Below are 6,699 nucleotides of genomic sequence, written 5' to 3' on the forward strand. Positions count from 1 at the left end.
TTTGAAGAATGTCAATTTGGGAATTATGTAATATTACTTGAAGAGAAATGTAAAAAGGATGAAGTAATAAGCTATGAAGAAGCTCTGTGGACTCTTGAATTTGATTGAAGTTGTTTGAGTTTGGGTTCAAGTGCTGGTGTTGTTCTTATTTTCACCCTCAGGAGAAGTTTTCCCTTTCTCCTTCAAATTGGATTTCCATAATATGAATAATACTGCCGAGTATGAAGCATTGCTTCTAGGACTGTAGGAAGCTAAGGCAAAGGAAATGAAATAGTTGTGAGTAAGAGGTGATGCTGAGCTTATCGTAAAATAGGTAAGAAAACAATTTTTTGTTAAAAATGATAGACTGAAGCATTATAGAAATTTAGTTTGGGATGAAATTGAGTCATTTGAAGCATTTTCTATTGAATTCATTCCTTGCTCTCAAAATACCAAGGCTGATTGTTTAGCTATTTCAGCATCATTATTATTGCCTCATCTAGAGTTCAAAAATAATACTTATAAGATTGAGATGATCTACAGACCTAGGGTTCTGGACAATGTTAATCATTGGCAGGTCTTTAATGATGATGCACAATTGAAAGAATTCATAGAATGTGGTGGAAACTTTACTGAAACCTTCTTTGAAGGGTTTGGACATGATGGTAAATTGATTGGAGAGGATTCAACTGAATCTAGAGAGATTATTCAACTCGAAGGAAATTGGATTCATAAAGGATTGGTTTCTTTAGAGCATTTGTTTAGTAGAAAAGATGATAGTGCCTTGAAGAGAGATGTTGATTCTAAAGAAAAGATAGAAGGACATGAAAAAATCAATATTGGAACCAAGGAAAATCCTAAGTTGATTTCTATAGGAAATACCTATTTTGCAAGAGAAAAGGAAAAATTGTCTAAACTTTTCATTCAATATCAAGATGTCTTTGCTTGGGGTTACGAGGATTTGAAGAATTTTACGAATGGCAAATTTGTACATCATATACCACTAAAGCCTGAGGCAACTCCTTTTAGACAAAAACACAGGAATTACAATCCTAAGGTTTCTAAGGCCATTTTTAGAGAGGTGGAAAAGATGTTGAAAGCTCATATAATATATCCCATACACCATTCAAGGTGGGTAGCCAACATTGTTCCTATGAGAAAGAAGAATGGGGAAATAAGGATTTGTGTTGATTTCAAGAAATTGAACCAAGCAAGTCTTAAAGATAACAATGTGCTCCCCACTATGGATCACATCTTGCAGTCAATTGCTGGATCTGAAGTAATGCCTATGCTTATTTAGAATACAACCAAATCAGTGTTGTGCCAAAAGATCAGCACAAAATTGCCTTTAACACTCCTTGGGGCACCTTAGCTTATTGTTGAATGTCATTTCATTTGATCAATGCTGGAGTGACCTTTCAATAGGCTATGAACTCATCTTTCAAGGATCTGTGAGATAGGATAATTGTGATATACCTTGATGATTTGACTATTTATTCTAAAAGAAGAAAACATCACTTAAGGGACTTGGAAAAGGTGCTAAGTAGATGTAGACAACACATAATATCCTTGAATCCTAAAAAGTCTATATTCTTCATGGAAAAGGGAAGATTACTTGGGCACATCATCTCTAAAGATGGTATAAAAATCGATCTAGAGAGGGTGAAGGCGATACAAAAATTGACTCTACCTACCAATAGAAGTGATTTGAAATCCTTTTTTGGTCAGATTAATTTTTTGAGAAGTTTTGTCCCTGAATTCTCTGAAAAGGTTAGATAAATGCTGGATATGATGAGCGAAAAATGTCCTTTTAGGTGGTAAGAAGAAGGAAAAAAGGCTTTCAAACATATCAAAATAGCCATTGCAAATGCCCCAATGCTAGTAAGCCCAAATTTTGAAAAGGATTTCATTATCTATTGCTATGCTTCTAAACATTCTCTATCCAGTATTTTAACTCAACATGATGATGAAGGTAATGAGGCTCCAATTTCTTTTATGAGTGTTCCATTAAAGAAACATGAGTTAAATTATACTCCAACATAAAAACATGCATTTTTTGTAGTAAAGGCATTGAAAAAATTCAGATATTATATACTGCATTCCCATTTTGTTGTTTATGTGCCAAAAAATAGTGGTCAACATTATTTTAACTCAACAAGAAGTAGGAATGAATAAAAGAGCAGTATGGGTGGCTAAAGTTCAACAATATGATTTGACTATCAAACCTACTTCTTTGGTGAGATGACGTGGTTTGTGCAAGATGATGGTTGAGAACAAAGATGCATCCCTTGATGAATTTGATGAAACCCCTATTGTCATACTGGTTAGCCTTACAAATCCTTGGTTCTCATACATTGCATATTTTCTAACATATGGTGAGTGTCCACCAAACATGAGCCCTAAGGAAAGGTGAAACTTTTGATTAAAAGCTACAAAGTATGTAATTTCAAATGGGGTTCTATATAAGAGAGGGATTGATGGAACCTTTTAAAGATGTGTAGTCACAAAACAACAAGAAAAAATATTAAAAGCATATCATTTGGAGGCTTGTGGAGGTCATTTCTCATCCATCGTTACTACCTTTAAAATTCTTAGGAATTGTTTCTATTGGCCAGGCATGTTTAGGATGCTTATAAATATGTGAAGAACTATGAGAAATGCCAGCTTTTTACTGGACGTCCTCAATTGGTGGCACTACCTCTCAGGCCTATTGTTATTGATGAGCCATTTCAACAATAGGGTATTGATTTCATTGGACCCTTAAGTCCTCCATCTAGCGCTAGACATACATACATATTAACAACAATAGATTATTTTACTAAATGGGTGGAGGCAGTTCCAACCAAAAAGGCTCTCAGGTGGTATGTGATTTCCTGATGGAGCATATTTTTGTCACATTTGGGGTGCCTCAGAAGATAGTTTCAGACAATGCCACTTACTTTTCATCTGAGGAAATTTCTTTTTTTTTTGTTATGAGCATAGCATATCACTGGCCCATTGATCAGATTACTTTCCACAAGGGAATGGACATGCAGAGTCCAATAATAAAAACTTGGTGGCCATACTTAAGAAGTTAGTGTTAGATAATTCTTGGGATTGGCATAAAAGACTTTATGAAGCATTATGGGTAGATTGAATTACACCTAAAAGAGCTATTGGTATGGCTCCGTTTGAACTAGGATATGGGATAGGAGCTCAAATATCATTACCTATGGAGTTATCTATTGTGAAGCTGCAATCAATTATTGAGGATCAATTCTTTAAGGATTCATTAGAGAAGAGAATAATGAACCTTTATAAGCTAGAAGATGAAAGGAACAAGCTAATTGATCATATTACCGAGCATCAAATGACAGTGAAACAAATTTTTGTTAAGAAAGCCAAGCCACATAGTTTCCTCAAAAATAATGAAGTAATTCTCTGGGATAACAGAAGGGAATCGAAAGGTGCACACAAAAAATTTGAGTCTCTCTATAAAGGCCCATTCATTATTTTAGACGTTGTTGGTCCGAACGCCTTTCATTTGAAGTACCCAGATGGAATGGTTCTGCCCTTTATTTATAATGGGTAGGACTTGAAATTGATCAAGTTTTAAGTTTAGAAGTTCCCTATTTGTACATAACCTTTTTGTTGTGTTGTGTTTTCTTTTCCTATCATTTCCCTTGTGTTAGTTTAGGCCTTTTGTGTTTCTAATTTTTTGAGTTCTCTATGTATTCCACATACACAGTCCCTAATTAGAGTCCCTGTTAGTTGCATATGGAATCACCATTTTCCAAAGGTTTTTCCTTTTGAAATGTTTACCCATTTGATTATTGAAATCCTTCACTCATCGCCCATGCATTCATCATCTCCTGAAGTGAATGGTTGAAGTAACTAGTACCCACAGTCATGGTCCCTTCCCTTGAACAACTTTGAACCACTTCGAACCTTGGTTGGAAGTAATTCAAAGTAGTTCAAGCTAAGGTTTATACTAACAATCTTTTTGGCAGGTAATGTACATCTTCCCAATGGAGCTTTCTTTTGAATCACTTTGAACCACTTTGAACCTTGGTTTGAAGTAGTTCAAAGTGGTTCAACGGTGAAAATATTTGGCCAGTTTGAATCCTGAAGTATGGTGCACCGTCATCATGTGAGACAGTTAATGATCTTGTCAGAAGATAATGATAAAAAGGACATTTCTATTTCCAAAAAGGAAAGTCATCATTATTGAGAAAGTGGGAAATCTTGAGCCGATAAAGTGATTGGATGTCACATTAAGTTAATCATTTTGAATACATCTGAAAAAGAAATCATTAAATGGAAATCCATGCAACATGGCTTTCAAACTATGAAGGTTAACAAGAGTTGATGTGTCATAAATGCCTGATAATCATCCTATACTTTTGCACATAAGCACTTTCTTTTAAGAAAAACTCGTCGAGTTTCCTTTTTAATTATCATGCAAAAGAGTTGAAAGTGTGAAGGAGTTATAAAGGGAGATAGAGAAAATTGTTGATTTCTCAACAGAATATAGGTGAGAATTTAGCAATCCTTATTTTGTTCTACAATTCTCTATATATTCCAAAGCTTTATTTGTTCGAAGCCTTGTTGTTTGATTGAGAATGAGGTCAATTTTACATTTCTTCGATAATGTTTCAAGCCTAGAATGTAGAAAACCAGTCATCTGTGATACCAATTTGCATGGCGTGAAGTTGGAAAATTTACAGGCAAATTTTCTTGAATATGCTAATGAAGTGAATGGATTTATGGAAGTCTTAACTAGTGGGTTGATTGAGGCTACCACTTTCCCCTTAGATTTTGTGAGTCCCAAACTCCTACAAATTTGTATTGATCAGTATGATGTTAAAAGGAAGGGTATTATAAGTAAAAATGATAATGTGATACTCACAATCTCAAGAGACACAATCACCTCTGTATTGCATTTGCCAAAGAATGCCTTCGCTGCATTCTCCCTTGTTCAAGCTTAGGCCGAATATCAAGAGACCCCAAATCAATTCCGTAATATCATGGCCAAGAAGTGGACCAAAACCATGTATAGTGGAGGTTCCAAGCTACCTAAGGTTATCACTAAAGATCATCTAAAGCCCCATATCCATGACCTGGTGGTGTTATTGCATAGGGTAAAGGGTTCATTTGATGTACTTCTTTTTGAAGAATGGATGTATAGGTATATAGAAATCATTTTAAAAGGTGAACAATGGATGGATTGGGTAGAGATAATTGCTAGTTCAATGAGGTCTCAACTCAAATGTGTTCAGGAATTCTGTTAGGATTTTTATATGGCCTCTTATCTAACTTACTATATTGCCTTTACCTAAGGTCTTAGAGGATTTCAGAAAGGTTCATGATTTGGTAATGGAAAAGGTTTATATGTCTTTGAAGGAAGTGCCCATACTGAGACTATCTCCTGAAGCTCAAAGGTTGATTCAAAAATTTGGAAGCTACTTTATTCAGTTCTTTAGGTTTACGTATTTGAGAATTGGTGGGTTTGAAGATGAGCCTATGAAGTTGCCTCGTTATGCCTTAGATTGTTTTGTTTTGGCCGAGATATGTAGACAACTCTTCTCCGTTGTAAAAGATAATCTACCACAAGAAGATTGGGAAAAAGCCTTCGCTATCAAGTTGGGTTCATTAATCTACAATAACATGGATAGCACTTCCATTATTGAAAGTAATTTACTTGGGTTCAATCTTGGCTTCTATCATAGCAGAAGGAACTTTGACAACAAAGGGTGTGTAGCCCAAATCCTTGCTCTTGAAGTCAACCCATTAGCCACTCCACACTTGCAAGACCTTTGGCTAGATTGCAAGGATGAAGGAGAAGTTCTAAGAAGGGACCATTCAAGACTAACCTTGCAACAAATCAACCCTTTCAAATTGAAGTTCAAAACAGAGGGAGTGGTTGATGACAACTCGGATATAGTTGAACCTGGTTGGGAGGAATCTAGTGAACTGAGGTCCCTAGCAGTCGACTAGAGTAAGGATGAAGAGGATGATATCAATTTAAGGTCTAGGCTCATACTGACACTCATAGATGATTGGGTACAAAGAAAGAACACAAAAACTATCAATGAACCTTTTGCAGAGGTGATTTCTTTCCCTGAATCACTTCCATCTGACATCCCACTTTCTCCTGTTGTAGGTAATATATTGGGTCAAGGTAAATAGAAGAATTCATCTCCTCACTTGCAAAATACATCTCCAAAAAAAAGATCTCAATCCAAGTCAAAAGCCTTGAAGCAGCATAAAGTTCAAAAAGAGAGAATGTCTACTTAGGGGCAAGATTCGGGTGATGGCCTCAATTTCTCTGATAGTGTAGATGGTAGTGTTCAATTCATTAAGTTCCCAAGGTAGATCAACCTAGGTTTATTACTCCTAACAGGGATGCCCAAGTGATGTCTTTGAGCATTGATGTTCCTTTTTGGCTAACAAACACAATCAGCAAGAAGAGAAATTTGCAATCGGTGTCTATACTAGTGAAGGACATAGTCACCAAATATGCAGCTAAAGGTTTGAAGATGAAGAAGCTAAAAATAGATGCCCACCTCACTAAGGATACAAAAACTAGAAAAGTCACTGCTGAGATAGCTACTTACAAGCAGAACAAGGAGTCCAAGGATATTGATGATGAAGGGTTCAAGGTAACCTTGGTTGAACTAGGAACTATCAATAAAAGCATCGGCAACCATTTCTTCAAATTCTCTACTGATCATATTCTCA

Source organism: Cupressus sempervirens, chromosome 7, assembly GCF_028749045.1.
Source record: "Cupressus sempervirens isolate cs-2001-9-10 chromosome 7, ASM2874904v1, whole genome shotgun sequence".
Lineage (NCBI taxonomy): Eukaryota > Viridiplantae > Streptophyta > Pinopsida > Cupressales > Cupressaceae > Cupressus > Cupressus sempervirens.